Source organism: Giraffa tippelskirchi, chromosome 14, assembly GCF_054371585.1.
Source record: "Giraffa tippelskirchi isolate mGirTip1 chromosome 14, T2T-mGirTip1v1.2.pri, whole genome shotgun sequence".
NCBI lineage: Eukaryota > Metazoa > Chordata > Mammalia > Artiodactyla > Giraffidae > Giraffa > Giraffa tippelskirchi.
The window spans coordinates 7,387,107-7,403,699 of record NC_137288.1 but is presented as its reverse complement, the minus strand read 5'-3'; the positions used below and the strand labels follow the sequence as shown (position 1 = coordinate 7,403,699).

The 16,593-nt window shown below is 54.5% G+C and overlaps 1 long non-coding RNA gene across 1 annotated transcript in view; it reads right to left on the bottom strand.

The window, feature by feature from the left end:
* Positions 1-13,462, bottom strand: part of LOC145534153 (uncharacterized) — a 48,088-nt gene extending 34,626 nt beyond the window's left edge. The window contains exons 1-2 of the long non-coding RNA XR_014074280.1: positions 13,243-13,462; positions 5,614-5,725 (exon numbers count right to left, since the gene is read on the bottom strand). This is a non-coding gene — a long non-coding RNA (uncharacterized LOC145534153). The remainder of the gene's footprint in view (positions 1-5,613; positions 5,726-13,242) is intronic.
* Between the last annotated feature and the right edge of the window lie 3,131 nt (positions 13,463-16,593).

Sequence of the window (16,593 nt, the reverse complement as noted above, 5' to 3'; positions counted from 1 at the left end):
GGCCCCGATACGGACATCCAAGGTTGTGTGAAAGGAAATTAGACGACCAAACTAGGATCCTCAGGAGAGTATCGGAGAAGGCAATGGCGACCCACTCCAGTACTCTTGCCTGGAAAATGCCCTGGACGGAGGAGCCTGGTAGGCTGCAGGCCATGGGGTCGCGCAGAGTCTGACACGACTGAAGTGACTTAGCAGCAGCAGCAGCAGCGGCAGGACAGTATGCTATTGGGAATACAACAACACACACAGATCCAGATCGATGGAATAAAGTTGAGGGTCCAGAAACAAACCCCAGCATCCATCGTCAACTCATCTCTGACACAGAAGGGGAGATTATCCAAATGGGAACAAGAAAGCCTCTTCAATCAATGTCCATGGGAAACCCAGACAGCTACATCTGAAGAACGCTATTGGTTTGGATCTCAGACCACCTCAATATTGGGGAAAAACCTCACCCTAAAGACTGATGTCATGAGATAGCTAGAAAGAAGCGTAGGTCAAAGGCTCCTTAACATCAGAGTCTCCTTGCCATTTGCTGGGCGGAGGTAGAAATGGGTCTCTTCAATTAAGGGAAAGAGGTACACGAAGTACACCAATGGGTTTCCATCCAATGGAACCTCTTCACAACAGAGAAGCTAAGCATTCACAAATGCAAAAGATAGGAAACGGAACACGAGAGACTCCTTCCAAGTGGTGTATCTGAGAAGGGGTTCATATGGAAAGAGACGAAGAATGCACAGCACTCAGATTCCAAGAAACACCACCACCACCCTTGACCCTTCCCCTATGACCAACTCCGACCTGAAGCCTTTCTCTCCCTCTAACCTATCCCTAAAACATAACCCTCATCTAATCATATACATGTGGAATTCCTAGCATCCATCCATTCACACACGAGAGAGAAAGAGGAAGACACAGAGGGAATTGAGAAAGGAAAAGAGAGGGACACAGCCAGAGAGAGACACGGAACCAAAGAGAGGAAAGGAGTCGATGGTCCAGACTTTTCCTCAATCTGTCTCGAAGGTAGAAGCAATGACAGCGCCCATCCACCCCAGAAGGGAGAAAAGGACGGAAGGTTTGCAGAGGAAAAGACAAGAACGCAGGGAGCCACTAGAAGCTCAGCCACCCACAGAAGCCGAGCTGGGACACTTGAACAGAATCTCAATGGAAACAGGACCAGAAAGTTGGCTACTCTTTTCTACAAGAGAGGGAGACCTTCGAGTCTTCCTTTCGGTCCTCCAACTTGGATGCGGGGTCTCAAAACAGTCAGGAGGGGGAGTGCCTTTTCCTGGGTACCACGGCACATCCAGGCCTCGTTCTGCCCCATTCTGTGCTATGTCAGCCCTGGATGGAATCTTTCTTTCTGAAGTCTCAGCGCACGAGCTCCACGTGATATCGGCCCCAGGTGGAAAGGCATGGAGCTGCTCGTAGGCCGACAGACCTAGGAAGCAGATGGGAGAATGACCCCCACTCTGCAGATGGAGAGACTGGGGAAACCCTGAGGGGCATATGCTTGTCCAGGGCCACACCACTTATGAGAAGAAGGAGCCTGGTCTGAGAGCAGCAGGGCCCTCGGAGCTCAGGCCCTGGCTGCACCCAGGCCTCCCCAGGGCTGTGGGCTGGGCTGTGTGGGCGTCTCTGTGCCTGCACATGGCCTAAGGGGGGTGGTCGAGCAGTCAGAAACCCAGAGATTCCCTTGGGAAGTTTTGGGGAAGGGACCTCAGCACGAACCCCAGGCGATGATGTCACCTGCCGGCAACAGAACCCAACAGAACCCGCAACCCGGGTATCCAGGCCTCCAGAGCGGAGAGGAGCCCCCAGCCAGATCACTTGCTGCCAGGATGTTCTGCTGTTTGCCCATGCCCAGAGGCCGGGGCCTCAGGAGAGCTCACAGGCAGTGTGCGTGGGCACCCTGTCGACGTTGGCTCAGGACACCCCCGAGAGGCCTCTGGCCGTTTGCCCGGAGAAACAGAAAGGTAACACAGGGAGCCCCAGGCCGGGCCAGGCCACCTCGCCCATGCCACCCGGAAACACCGGGTCCTTTGCCTGTGTGTGTGGATGCGGGTTTCTCGGGGTGTGTCTCCCTCAAGGAAGCCCAGGCGGATGTGGGGTCAGAAGCCTGCGGACAAGTTGTGTCCACACCCCAGGGGAGAGCAGGCTGGGCCCGATGGGGAGTGTGCGGGCAGCGGCGGCCGCCCAGGCTGACCTCACACCCACAGGTGGGTCTCTTTCCTCCCGGGTGGGGATCTGAGCAGACACACGTCTCTGACCCTTCTGGGAAGAGAAGTTCGAGCAGGCAGAAGCAGCGGTTCCACTGGCCAGGCCCAGCTTGGAAAACTCCCAGCATGGCTGGCTGACGGTCACTGTCGTTGCAGAGCTTCCCACGTGATGAGGCCGAGGACGGGGACACCCCATCCACCTCCCGGAGGGAGGGGTCGGAGCACCACCCCCCCGCCCGTGAGGCCCAGTGCAGGCTCCAGGTGAGCGTGCCCACGGAGGCATCAGCCCCACCGGGGGAGAAGAGGAGGCGGGGAAGGCCTGCTGCAGAGACACCGCCTAGGATACACCCGCCGGCCCAGTCTGAGGCTGCCACGGAGCTCAGCACACCCGGCTCCGACCCAGAGTCCCGAGAACCCCGGCCTCTGAGGCAGCAGGAGGACCTGGAGCCCAGCACGCCAGAGCACAGAGGTGAGGACGCTGGGGCTGCTGCACGGGAGTGTGTGGGGACGGGGTGCTGAGCTACACAGGGACGAGTCCCCGAAAGCTGCTGCTGGGCCTGCAGCAAGCACTGGCCTCACACCCCCCGCCCCCCGTCTTGCACACTTCAGTCCCAAAAGACATCCGACGCTGGGTATTCTTTGGGAATCTCTTGGAAGCTTTCTGTCCCGGGATACGCACATGCCAAGGCTGGCCTGTGGGCAAACTTTGCTTCTCCCCCAGCTCTAGCACTGACCTCCAACTGGAACCAGGCTCCACTTCCCAGACCTGTCCCTACAGAGGTGGTGGCTCCAGGTGCAGGACCCAGGGATCCACCGAGGGCAGATGGAGAACCGAGACTTGCCCTCGCAGAGACACCAGGCCAGCTGGGTACTGGCCAGCACACCGGGCAGATCGGATCTCCGTGCCTGCAGGACCCCCAGCCCCAGGCACTGATGTCCCACCCCCTCAGCCAGAACCTCCACCTCCACGTGCACCTGTACCTGCTCGGGCTCTGGCAGGACAACCCGAGGCAGAGGAGGAGTCACCGCCTCGGCAGGGAGAGCCTGCCCTGGCTCCCGCGCAACACCCAGACGCCCACGATGACTCACCCACCCCTGCAGGGAGAACGAGCCCCCGCTCTGGACAGACACCCAGAGCCCTTGCCGGAAACACCACGTCCAGGGGAGTGGTCGGCTCTGCAGCCTCCATCCCTGTCTGCTCACCGTGGACGCCGGCAACTCGGTCTGCCCCCAGGGGACATGGAGTTCCTTTCCCCTGAACTGCTTTGCATTTGGTTTGTTTCCACCTTTCTGGTGATGTTTTCTTTTTTGTATGGTTTCCTGTATTTTTGTTGGTTAAGTTGGGATTCGTAAACTTTCTCATCATTGTTGCAATTTGGGAACACTGTTGTGTAACTCTGGTGATACTGTGTTGCCATCACCACTTGGTAGTTTCAGACCCGTTTGATCTTTATGCCCCACCCCCCAACAAAGCCTGGATTCAAGGCAAGCACGCCCTGTTCATCCCTTCCCCCGATCCTGAACACAATTTCATCTTTTCTTTGTGCATTCCTTCCTATATTCTTGGTGTCCCCAATCAATGACTCTCCGTGAAATGACTGAAGCAGTGTTTTTCGGACTCTCCACCTACTGTAAGACTCCATTGGAGAGTTCTCATTTTTATGTCATTTGAACTAGCCTTTGATATCTGAAAGGACGGTGTACGTCCTTTCAAGATACCATGTGCCAAACGAAGCCCTTTTGGCAACTGCCATCATTATCTCCAGGCAGGCATTGCTGTTTCAAGGGTGACATCTCAGCCAGAAGGCAGAGGCTGAGCTCGTCTTGTTGCACCAGCTCCCAAAAGAAGCCAAGAAAGGGAGCTGGAACAACAAACCACCCCAACGCCCAGGAAAGCGTTCTTCATGACAGAAGGCTAGAAAATGACCCAACATCCTTGTGGCCCAGAACCCCTCTAGAAAATCACTGTTCCATAAAAAAGAGAAACACATGGGAAGTTCCAAGGAGAGGCAATGCCCATGGCCAGTGTACTTTAGAGACGGCCTGAGCGCTCCGGGGAAGACACGCACCGACGGAACCCCTTGGGAAACAGCAGGGATTCTCCTCACCGTCGTAAGGGTTTCCTCTGGGGACAACCTGCCCTGGGCACCACATGAGGGAGCAGACCGGCTTCTCTTCCTCTGCCCCCACACCATTCACTCATGAAGGCAGCTCAGGTGTTCTCATGCCCTGCCTGCCTGCCTGCCTGGCTCATCCGTGAGCTGTGAGCACCTCCAGGGCAGGACTCCACCTTCTCCTCTCTGTGTACCGTGCATCTGCACACAGTGGGCTTTCAGAACCTTAGAGTTGAGCCATTCCCACTCAAGCCAGAACCCTCCCCAGGAAGGAAAACAGCTGTGGAGTCATTTTGGCCCCAGCACTGGTTCCGAAACCCTGGCGGCTCCTACAGCCTCTACGGCGTGAAGAGGGAGGTCCCTTTTGACAGAGCTTTCCGGCTCTCAGATCTAAGCTGTTGTTTCACTGTCAGCTGTGTCTCTTCCGTTGCAGCCAGGTGGGCCACGCTGCTCCAAAGGAGCTCACAAGCTGAGTTTCAAGGGAGGACAGGGATGGCTACAACGTGCTGCAAACTGAGTGAGGGTCCCCACAATCCTCAGCAAAGGTCTGTGGTGTGCAAGTGGGGAGTAGAGGGCCCCCAAGTTCCAAAGGAAGGGAGGTACTCGGGAGCTAAAGCCCTTGGCCGCTGTGGTAGCAGCTGCAGATGGCAGCTCGTCCACAGTGAACTTCGAATGAGGTCATATGAGCGGGACTCTGGAAATGGCTCCGATATCGAGAGAAAGGGGTCAGGGTATGTGGGAAGCCGGCGGGGGTGGGGGGTGGATGAAGGAAGGTGTCCCTCCTCTCTCCAGTGCAATTTGGTTTGGTGAGTCTCAAAGCTACCAGATGGCACTTCCCAAGTCAGGCCCCCACAGGAATCAGGGTGGGCTGCGTGCCTCGGCCCCTGCCACAGGGACAAGCCACACCAGTGGCCTCCCTGAGCTCCAATGGCCGGATCTGGGGGTTCTGTCTGGGTGCACACCTCCTTGCTGTGGCCAAGTCCCCCCCTTCTCTGAGCACCAGCTTCATCCTCTCGAATGAGGACATCGAATGCTACCTTGGCACGTTACTCTCTTCATCCTGTGAAGACTCATTAGGCTTATCCTACAATTACTAGCTGGCCCGAAGAGATATCTCCTGAATCCAGATTAAGCTGGAGTCTCCCAGGCTCATCTGGCATGTCTTCCCTGAAGTCTGCCAAAACCCACACCATTGCATTTCCAGGGACTCCCCTTAGCCAGCTGGGCAGAAAACCCAGCATGCTTCAAACAAGCTGACAGACAAGCGGGAGAGGACTCACGGGCAGAAGGTTTCCCTCAGGTCTCGGGTGGAGCTCTGGGACCACAGCAGCAACGGGCCATCCCAGCCCCTGGGCTCAGCAGCGCCCTCATTCTCAGGCCGGCGGCTCTGCCCTGAGGGGAGCGGGAAGGTCACCAACTGCCGCAGGCGGACCTCACGCCCCTCCCACTGCTGGAGCCTGACCTCCCCCGGCCCCACCCCTTCCCCTACCCCAGCAGGACGACAGCTCGTCTTCCCCTGGCTTCCAACGTCAGGCCCGGCCCTGGGCCCCGATTGGGCACTGCCCCAGCCCGGAGCCAATCACAGTGGCCAGGGAGGTGGAACGCACCGATTGGCCAGGGCCAGGTCATGTGACCATACTCCCCAGGAAACTCAAATATTACCAAGGTTCCCTAAGAAACCAATGAACAAAATTATCCAGTAAAGGCAAACCGTACTTTTTAATGAGGCCAATGTCACAGAAAAAAAAAAAAAAAACCTTCACCATGAACTGCTCAAGGAAGCTAGTAAATAAACTTTCAGAAAAGTTTAGTAGTTTTTTTTTTTTTTTTTTAAATAGGGTGACGGAGAGCTATACCTTTCCCGTCTATGTGAATTTAGGTTTAAACTAGATTTCCCTTGGCTGTTATATAAGACAAAAAAACCCACATCACCCCCTTTCACTCACCCCCACCCCCCAAAAGTGTTTTAATGTATTGAATTTTTCTGTCCTCAGTTGTGTCTGATTCACGGCAACCCACGAACTCTACACAGCCAGGCTCTTCCGTCCATGGAATTCAGGGCAATTTTTTCTGTCCCAGTCAATGCCCACCCTGGGTGATCCAAAGGCAAGGGCTCAGAGGCCCCTGAGAGACTAACTCCTTTCAGCTGAGCACAGAGCTGGCTCCTCACTGGGATGCCTGTGGCCTGGGGCTCCCAGAGGGGAGAGCAGCACTCGCCCCACCGTGTGGTCACTGCTGGAAGTGCAGGCTGCTCCTCACTCCCCCTTGACAGTGTCCCTGACGGCAGAACAGTGTGAATCGAATCAAGGTGGTAATGCAAACTCCAATGCAACCAAACTCCCCACAAGGTCTCCAAAACCACTCAGGAACAGGGAATTGGAAACTGCAGGGGATGACATGAATGGAGATGGAGACTTGACACCTTACACCGAGTTCACTTCCACTTATCCCTAGACAAACTTTCCGTGAAAACTTGTCACCAATCTAGAAGAACAATGAGCAGAAACCGGACACGTGCTTTGAGTCTTCACACACAAAACTAAAAGGCAGTCCACAAAAAAACCCAGAGAATACAGTGGACTTGGCAAAATCAAAGATATCTACTGTGGGAAAGACCTCATGACAAAAGCAAAAGACAGGTCATACATCGCCAGACGAATGAGTGGAAACACAAAGCTTATCAAGGATGTGTCTCCAAACAGACAAAGAACACCAACACAACAAGCCTGTGAAAACTAGGGAAAGGTCTGAAGGGACACCAGACTGAGGAAGACACACACAGAGGATCCCGGATGATGTCCAGCACTGAGGGCCTGAAGAAACAACAGTCTAGTTGCACCCCCTCAGGCCTGTGTGACCGTGGATGAGGCCTCTGTTTCCCGGTGGCTCTGAGAGATGGACAGGGAGGAAGGGGAAGAGAAGTCACTTGCATTTCTAATACTCACAGCAAAGTCTTCCAATGAGAAGGGAATTATCACCCCCACTGACAATGCCATGCACTGAAGTGATATCCACGAGTCCATCTAACCCAGAAGGGAAGGATGCACCTGTTCTCACAAAACGGCGAGAGATGGAAGAAGGAAGATCAAGCCCACACCAATCACTGGAGAGAGAAGCTGTGCTCAGGGCTTGAAAAATTCCTATTGGGAAAATGATGTCACAGCCCCACAAGGCAATCCACAGCTTCGATGCTATTCCTCCCAAAATGCCAATGCATTTTCGCACCGAACAAAGAATTGCAAAAGGGGTTACGGAAACAGAAAAGAGCCTAAATTGTCAATACAATCCGACGAAAAGGCCCCGATACGGACATCCAAGGTTGTGTGAAAGGAAATTAGACGACCAAACTAGGATCCTCAGGAGAGTATCGGAGAAGGCAATGGCGACCCACTCCAGTACTCTTGCCTGGAAAATGCCCTGGACGGAGGAGCCTGGTAGGCTGCAGGCCATGGGGTCGCGCAGAGTCTGACACGACTGAAGTGACTTAGCAGCAGCAGCAGCAGCGGCAGGACAGTATGCTATTGGGAATACAACAACACACACAGATCCAGATCGATGGAATAAAGTTGAGGGTCCAGAAACAAACCCCAGCATCCATCGTCAACTCATCTCTGACACAGAAGGGGAGATTATCCAAATGGGAACAAGAAAGCCTCTTCAATCAATGTCCATGGGAAACCCAGACAGCTACATCTGAAGAACGCTATTGGTTTGGATCTCAGACCACCTCAATATTGGGGAAAAACCTCACCCTAAAGACTGATGTCATGAGATAGCTAGAAAGAAGCGTAGGTCAAAGGCTCCTTAACATCAGAGTCTCCTTGCCATTTGCTGGGCGGAGGTAGAAATGGGTCTCTTCAATTAAGGGAAAGAGGTACACGAAGTACACCAATGGGTTTCCATCCAATGGAACCTCTTCACAACAGAGAAGCTAAGCATTCACAAATGCAAAAGATAGGAAACGGAACACGAGAGACTCCTTCCAAGTGGTGTATCTGAGAAGGGGTTCATATGGAAAGAGACGAAGAATGCACAGCACTCAGATTCCAAGAAACACCACCACCACCCTTGACCCTTCCCCTATGACCAACTCCGACCTGAAGCCTTTCTCTCCCTCTAACCTATCCCTAAAACATAACCCTCATCTAATCATATACATGTGGAATTCCTAGCATCCATCCATTCACACACGAGAGAGAAAGAGGAAGACACAGAGGGAATTGAGAAAGGAAAAGAGAGGGACACAGCCAGAGAGAGACACGGAACCAAAGAGAGGAAAGGAGTCGATGGTCCAGACTTTTCCTCAATCTGTCTCGAAGGTAGAAGCAATGACAGCGCCCATCCACCCCAGAAGGGGGAAAAGGACGGAAGGTTTGCAGAGGAAAAGACAAGAACGCAGGGAGCCATTAGAAGCTCAGCCACCCGCAGAAGCCGAGCTGGGACACTTGAACAGAATCTCAATGGAAACAGGACCAGAAAGTTGGCTACTCTTTTCTACAAGAGAGGGAGACCTTCGAGTCTTCCTTTCTGTCCTCCAGCTTGGATGCGGGGTCTCAAAACAGTCAGGAGGGGGAGTGCCTTTTCCTGGGTACCACGGCACATCCAGGCCTCGTTCTGCCCCATTCTGTGCTATGTCAGCCCTGGATGGAATCTTTCTTTCTGAAGTCTCAGCGCACGAGCTCCACGTGATATCGGCCCCAGGTGGAAAGGCATGGAGCTGCTCGTAGGCCGACAGACCTAGGAAGCAGATGGGAGAATGACCCCCACTCTGCAGATGGAGAGACTGGGGAAACCCTGAGGGGCATATGCTTGTCCAGGGCCACACCACTTATGAGAAGAAGGAGCCTGGTCTGAGAGCAGCAGGGCCCTCGGAGCTCAGGCCCTGGCTGCACCCAGGCCTCCCCAGGGCTGTGGGCTGGGCTGTGTGGGCGTCTCTGTGCCTGCACATGGCCTAAGGGGGGTGGTCGAGCAGTCAGAAACCCAGAGATTCCCTTGGGAAGTTTTGGGGAAGGGACCTCAGCACGAACCCCAGGCGATGATGTCACCTGCCGGCAACAGAACCCAACAGAACCCGCAACCCGGGTATCCAGGCCTCCAGAGCGGAGAGGAGCCCCCAGCCAGATCACTTGCTGCCAGGATGTTCTGCTGTTTGCCCATGCCCAGAGGCCGGGGCCTCAGGAGAGCTCACAGGCAGTGTGCGTGGGCACCCTGTCGACGTTGGCTCAGGACACCCCCGAGAGGCCTCTGGCCGTTTGCCCGGAGAAACAGAAAGGTAACACGGGGAGCCCCAGGCCGGGCCAGGCCACCTCGCCCATGCCACCCGGAAACACCGGGTCCTTTGCCTGTGTGTGTGGATGCGGGTTTCTCGGGGTGTGTCTCCCTCAAGGAAGCCCAGGCGGATGTGGGGTCAGAAGCCTGCGGACAAGTTGTGTCCACACCCCAGGGGAGAGCAGGCTGGGCCCGATGGGGAGTGTGCGGGCAGCGGCGGCCGCCCAGGCTGACCTCACACCCACAGGTGGGTCTCTTTCCTCCCGGGTGGGGATCTGAGCAGACACACGTCTCTGACCCTTCTGGGAAGAGAAGTTCGAGCAGGCAGAAGCAGCAGTTCCACTGGCCAGGCCCAGCTTGGAAAACTCCCAGCATGGCTGGCTGACGGTCACTGTCGTTGCAGAGCTTCCCACGTGATGAGGCCGAGGACGGGGACACCCCATCCACCTCCCGGAGGGAGGGGTCGGAGCACCACCCCCCCGCCCGTGAGGCCCAGTGCAGGCTCCAGGTGAGCGTGCCCACGGAGGCATCAGCCCCACCGGGGGAGAAGAGGAGGCGGGGAAGGCCTGCTGCAGAGACACCGCCTAGGATACACCCGCCGGCCCAGTCTGAGGCTGCCACGGAGCTCAGCACACCCGGCTCCGACCCAGAGTCCCGAGAACCCCGGCCTCTGAGGCAGCAGGAGGACCTGGAGCCCAGCACGCCAGAGCACAGAGGTGAGGACGCTGGGGCTGCTGCACGGGAGTGTGTGGGGACGGGGTGCTGAGCTACACAGGGACGAGTCCCCGAAAGCTGCTGCTGGGCCTGCAGCAAGCACTGGCCTCACACCCCCCGCCCCCCGTCTTGCACACTTCAGTCCCAAAAGACATCCGACGCTGGGTATTCTTTGGGAATCTCTTGGAAGCTTTCTGTCCCGGGATACGCACATGCCAAGGCTGGCCTGTGGGCAAACTTTGCTTCTCCCCCAGCTCTAGCACTGACCTCCAACTGGAACCAGGCTCCACTTCCCAGACCTGTCCCTACAGAGGTGGTGGCTCCAGGTGCAGGACCCAGGGATCCACCGAGGGCAGATGGAGAACCGAGACTTGCCCTCGCAGAGACACCAGGCCAGCTGGGTACTGGCCAGCACACTGGGCAGATCGGATCTCCGTGCCTGCAGGACCCCCAGCCCCAGGCACTGATGTCCCACCCCCTCAGCCAGAACCTCCACCTCCACGTGCACCTGTACCTGCTCGGGCTCTGGCAGGAGAACCCGAGGCAGAGGAGGAGTCACCGCCTCGGCAGGGAGAGCCTGCCCTGGCTCCCGCGCAACACCCAGACGCCCACGATGACTCACCCACCCCTGCAGGGAGAACGAGCCCCCGCTCTGGACAGACACCCAGAGCCCTTGCCGGAAACACCACGTCCAGGGGAGCGGTCGGCTCTGCAGCCTCCATCCCTGTCTGCTCACCGTGGACGCCGGCAACTCGGTCTGCCCCCAGGGGACATGGAGTTCCTTTCCCCTGAACTGCTTTGCATTTGGTTTGTTTCCACCTTTCTGGTGATGTTTTCTTTTTTGTATGGTTTCCTGTATTTTTGTTGGTTAAGTTGGGATTCGTAAACTTTCTCATCATTGTTGCAATTTGGGAACACTGTTGTGTAACTCTGGTGATACTGTGTTACCATCACCACTTGGTAGTTTCAGACCCGTTTGATCTTTATGCCCCACCCCCCAACAAAGCCTGGATTCAAGGCAAGCACGCCCTGTTCATCCCTTCCCCCGATCCTGAACACAATTTCATCTTTTCTTTGTGCATTCCTTCCTATATTCTTGGTGTCCCCAATCAATGACTCTCCGTGAAATGACTGAAGCAGTGTTTTTCGGACTCTCCACCTACTGTAAGACTCCATTGGAGAGTTCTCATTTTTATGTCATTTGAACTAGCCTTTGATATTTGAAAGGACGGTGTACGTCCTTTCAAGATACCATGTGCCAAACGAAGCCCTTTTGGCCACTGCCATCATTATCTCCAGGCAGGCATTGCTGTTTCAAGGGTGACATCTCAGCCAGAAGGCAGAGGCTGAGCTCGTCTTGTTGCACCAGCTCCCAAAAGAAGCCAAGAAAGGGAGCTGGAACAACAAACCACCCCAACGCCCAGGAAAGCGTTCTTCATGACAGAAGGCTAGAAAATGACCCAACATCCTTGTGGCCCAGAACCCCTCTAGAAAATCACTGTTCCATAAAAAAGAGAAACACATGGGAAGTTCCAAGGAGAGGCAATGCCCATGGCCAGTGTACTTTAGAGACGGCCTGAGCGCTCCGGGGAAGACACGTACCGACGGAACCCCTTGGGAAACAGCAGGGATTCTCCTCACCGTCGTAAGGGTTTCCTCTGGGGACAACCTGCCCTGGGCACCACATGAGGGAGCAGACCGGCTTCTCTTCCTCTGCCCCCACACCATTCACTCATGAAGGCAGCTCAGGTGTTCTCATGCCCTGCCTGCCTGCCTGCCTGGCTCATCCGTGAGCTGTGACCACCTCCAGGGCAGGACTCCACCTTCTCCTCTCTGTGTACCGTGCATCTGCACACAGTGGGCTTTCAGAACCTTAGACTTGAGCCATTCCCACTCAAGCCAGAACCCTCCCCAGGAAGGAAAACAGCTGTGGAGTCATTTTGGCCCCAGCACTGGTTCCGAAACCCTGGCGGCTCCTACAGCCTCTACGGCGTGAAGAGGGAGGTCCCTTTTGACAGAGCTTTCCGGCTCTCAGATCTAAGCTGTTGTTTCACTGTCAGCTGTGTCTCTTCCGTTGCAGCCAGGTGGGCCACGCTGCTCCAAAGGAGCTCACAAGCTGAGTTTCAAGGGAGGACAGGGATGGCTACAACGTGCTGCAAACTGAGTGAGGGTCCCCACAATCCTCAGCAAAGGTCTGTGGTGTGCAAGTGGGGAGTAGAGGGCCCCCAAGTTCCAAAGGAAGGGAGGTACTCGGGAGCTAAAGCCCTTGGCTGCTGTGGTAGCAGCTGCAGATGGCAGCTCGTCCACAGTGCACTTCGAATGAGGTCATATGAGCGGGACTCTGGAAATGGCTCCGAAATCGGGAGAAAGGGGTCAGGGTATGTGGGAATCCGGCGGGGGTGGGGGGTGGATGAAGGAAGGTGTCCCTCCTCTCTCCAGTGCAATTTGGTTTGGTGAGTCTCAAAGCTACCAGATGGCACTTCCCAAGTCAGGCCCCCACAGGAATCAGGGTGGGCTGCGTGCCTCGGCCCCTGCCACAGGGACAAGCCACACCAGTGGCCTCCCTGAGCTCCAATGGCCGGATCTGGGGGTTCTGTCTGGGTGCACACCTCCTTGCTGTGGCCAAGTTCCCCCCTTCTCTGAGCACCAGCTTCATCCTCTCGAATGAGGACATCGAATGCTACCTTGGCACGTTACTCTCTTCATCCTGTGAAGACTCATTAGGCTTATCCTACAATTACTAGCTGGCCCGAAGAGATATCTCCTGAATCCAGATTAAGCTGGAGTCTCCCAGGCTCATCTGGCATGTCTTCCCTGAAGTCTGCCAAAACCCACACCATTGCATTTCCAGGGACTCCCCTTAGCCAGCTGGGCAGAAAACCCAGCATGCTTCAAACAAGCTGACAGACAAGCGGGAGAGGACTCACGGGCAGAAGGTTTCCCTCAGGTCTCGGGTGGAGCTCTGGGACCACAGCAGCAACGGGCCATCCCAGCCCCTGGGCTCAGCAGCGCCCTCATTCTCAGGCCGGCGGCTCTGCCCTGAGGGGAGCGGGAAGGTCACCAACTGCCGCAGGCGGACCTCACGCCCCTCCCACTGCTGGAGCCTGACCTCCCCCGGCCCCACCCCTTCCCCTACCCCAGCAGGACGACAGCTCGTCTTCCCCTGGCTTCCAACGTCAGGCCCGGCCCTGGGCCCCGATTGGGCACTGCCCCAGCCCAGAGCCAATCACAGTGGCCAGGGAGGTGGAACGCACCGATTGGCCAGGGCCAGGTCATGTGACCATACTCCCCAGGAAACTCAAATATTACCAAGGTTCCCTAAGAAACCAATGAACAAAATTATCCAGTAAAGGCAAACCGTACTTTTTAATGAGGCCAATGTCACAGAAAAAAAAAAAAAAAAAAAAGCTTCACCATGAACTGCTCAAGGAAGCTAGTAAATAAACTTTCAGAAAAGTTTAGTAGTTTTTTTTTTTTTTTTAATAGGGTGACGGAGAGCTATACCTTTCCCGTCTATGTGAATTTAGGTTTAAACTAGATTTCCCTTGGCTGTTATATAAGACAAAAAAACCCACATCACCCCCTTTCACTCACCCCCACCCCCCAAAAGTGTTTTAATGTATTGAATTTTTCTGTCCTCAGTTGTGTCTGATTCACGGCAACCCACGAACTCTACACAGCCAGGCTCTTCCGTCCATGGAATTCAGGGCAATTTTTTCTGTCCCAGTCAATGCCCACCCTGGGTGATCCAAAGGCAAGGGCTCAGAGGCCCCTGAGAGACTAACTCCTTTCAGCTGAGCACAGAGCTGGCTCCTCACTGGGATGCCTGTGGCCTGGGGCTCCCAGAGGGGAGAGCAGCACTCGCCCCACCGTGTGGTCACTGCTGGAAGTGCAGGCTGCTCCTCACTCCCCCTTGACAGTGTCCCTGACGGCAGAACAGTGTGAATCGAATCAAGGTGGTAATGCAAACTCCAATGCAACCAAACTCCCCACAAGGTCTCCAAAACCACTCAGGAACAGGGAATTGGAAACTGCAGGGGATGACATGAATGGAGATGGAGACTTGACACCTTACACCGAGTTCACTTCCACTTATCCCTAGACAAACTTTCCGTGAAAACTTGTCACCAATCTAGAAGAACAATGAGCAGAAACCGGACACGTGCTTTGAGTCTTCACACACAAAACTAAAAGGCAGTCCACAAAAAAACCCAGAGAATACAGTGGACTTGGCAAAATCAAAGATATCTACTGTGGGAAAGACCTCATGACAAAAGCAAAAGACAGGTCATACATCGCCAGACGAATGAGTGGAAACACAAAGCTTATCAAGGATGCGTCTCCAAACAGACAAAGAACACCAACACAACAAGCCTGTGAAAACTAGGGAAAGGTCTGAAGGGACACCAGACTGAGGAAGACACACACAGAGGATCCCGGATGATGTCCAGCACTGAGGGCCTGAAGAAACAACAGTCTAGTTGCACCCCCTCAGGCCTGTGTGACCGTGGATGAGGCCTCTGTTTCCCGGTGGCTCTGAGAGATGGACAGGGAGGAAGGGGAAGAGAAGTCACTTGCATTTCTAATACTCACAGCAAAGTCTTCCAATGAGAAGGGAATTATCACCCCCACTGACAATGCCATGCACTGAAGTGATATCCACGAGTCCATCTAACCCAGAAGGGAAGGATGCACCTGTTCTCACAAAACGGCGAGAGATGGAAGAAGGAAGATCAAGCCCACACCAATCACTGGAGAGAGAAGCTGTGCTCAGGGCTTGAAAAATTCCTATTGGTAAAATGATGTCACAGCCCCACAAGGCAATCCACAGCTTCGATGCTATTCCTCCCAAAATGCCAATGCATTTTCGCACCGAACAAAGAATTGCAAAAGGGGTTACGGAAACAGAAAAGAGCCTAAATTGTCAATACAATCCGACGAAAAGGCCCCGATACGGACATCCAAGGTTGTGTGAAAGGAAATTAGACGACCAAACTAGGATCCTCAGGAGAGTATCGGAGAAGGCAATGGCGACCCACTCCAGTACTCTTGCCTGGAAAATGCCCTGGACGGAGGAGCCTGGTAGGCTGCAGGCCATGGGGTCGCGCAGAGTCTGACACGACTGAAGTGACTTAGCAGCAGCAGCAGCAGCGGCAGGACAGTATGCTATTGGGAATACAACAACACACACAGATCCAGATCGATGGAATAAAGTTGAGGGTCCAGAAACAAACCCCAGCATCCATCGTCAACTCATCTCTGACACAGAAGGGGAGATTATCCAAATGGGAACAAGAAAGCCTCTTCAATCAATGTCCATGGGAAACCCAGACAGCTACATCTGAAGAACGCTATTGGTTTGGATCTCAGACCACCTCAATATTGGGGAAAAACCTCACCCTAAAGACTGATGTCATGAGATAGCTAGAAAGAAGCGTAGGTCAAAGGCTCCTTAACATCAGAGTCTCCTTGCCATTTGCTGGGCGGAGGTAGAAATGGGTCTCTTCAATTAAGGGAAAGAGGTACACGAAGTACACCAATGGGTTTCCATCCAATGGAACCTCTTCACAACAGAGAAGCTAAGCATTCACAAATGCAAAAGATAGGAAACGGAACACGAGAGACTCCTTCCAAGTGGTGTATCTGAGAAGGGGTTCATATGGAAAGAGACGAAGAATGCACAGCACTCAGATTCCAAGAAACACCACCACCACCCTTGACCCTTCCCCTATGACCAACTCCGACCTGAAGCCTTTCTCTCCCTCTAACCTATCCCTAAAACATAACCCTCATCTAATCATATACATGTGGAATTCCTAGCATCCATCCATTCACACACGAGAGAGAAAGAGGAAGACACAGAGGGAATTGAGAAAGGAAAAGAGAGGGACACAGCCAGAGAGAGACACGGAACCAAAGAGAGGAAAGGAGTCGATGGTCCAGACTTTTCCTCAATCTGTCTCGAAGGTAGAAGCAATGACAGCGCCCATCCACCCCAGAAGGGAGAAAAGGACGGAAGGTTTGCAGAGGAAAAGACAAGAACGCAGGGAGCCACTAGAAGCTCAGCCACCCACAGAAGCCGAGCTGGGACACTTGAACAGAATCTCAATGGAAACAGGACCAGAAAGTTGGCTACTCTTTTCTACAAGAGAGGGAGACCTTCGAGTCTTCCTTTCGGTCCTCCAACTTGGATGCGGGGTCTCAAAACAGTCAGGAGGGGGAGTGCCTTTTCCTGGGTACCACGGCACATCCAGGCCTCGTTCTGCCCCATTCTGTGC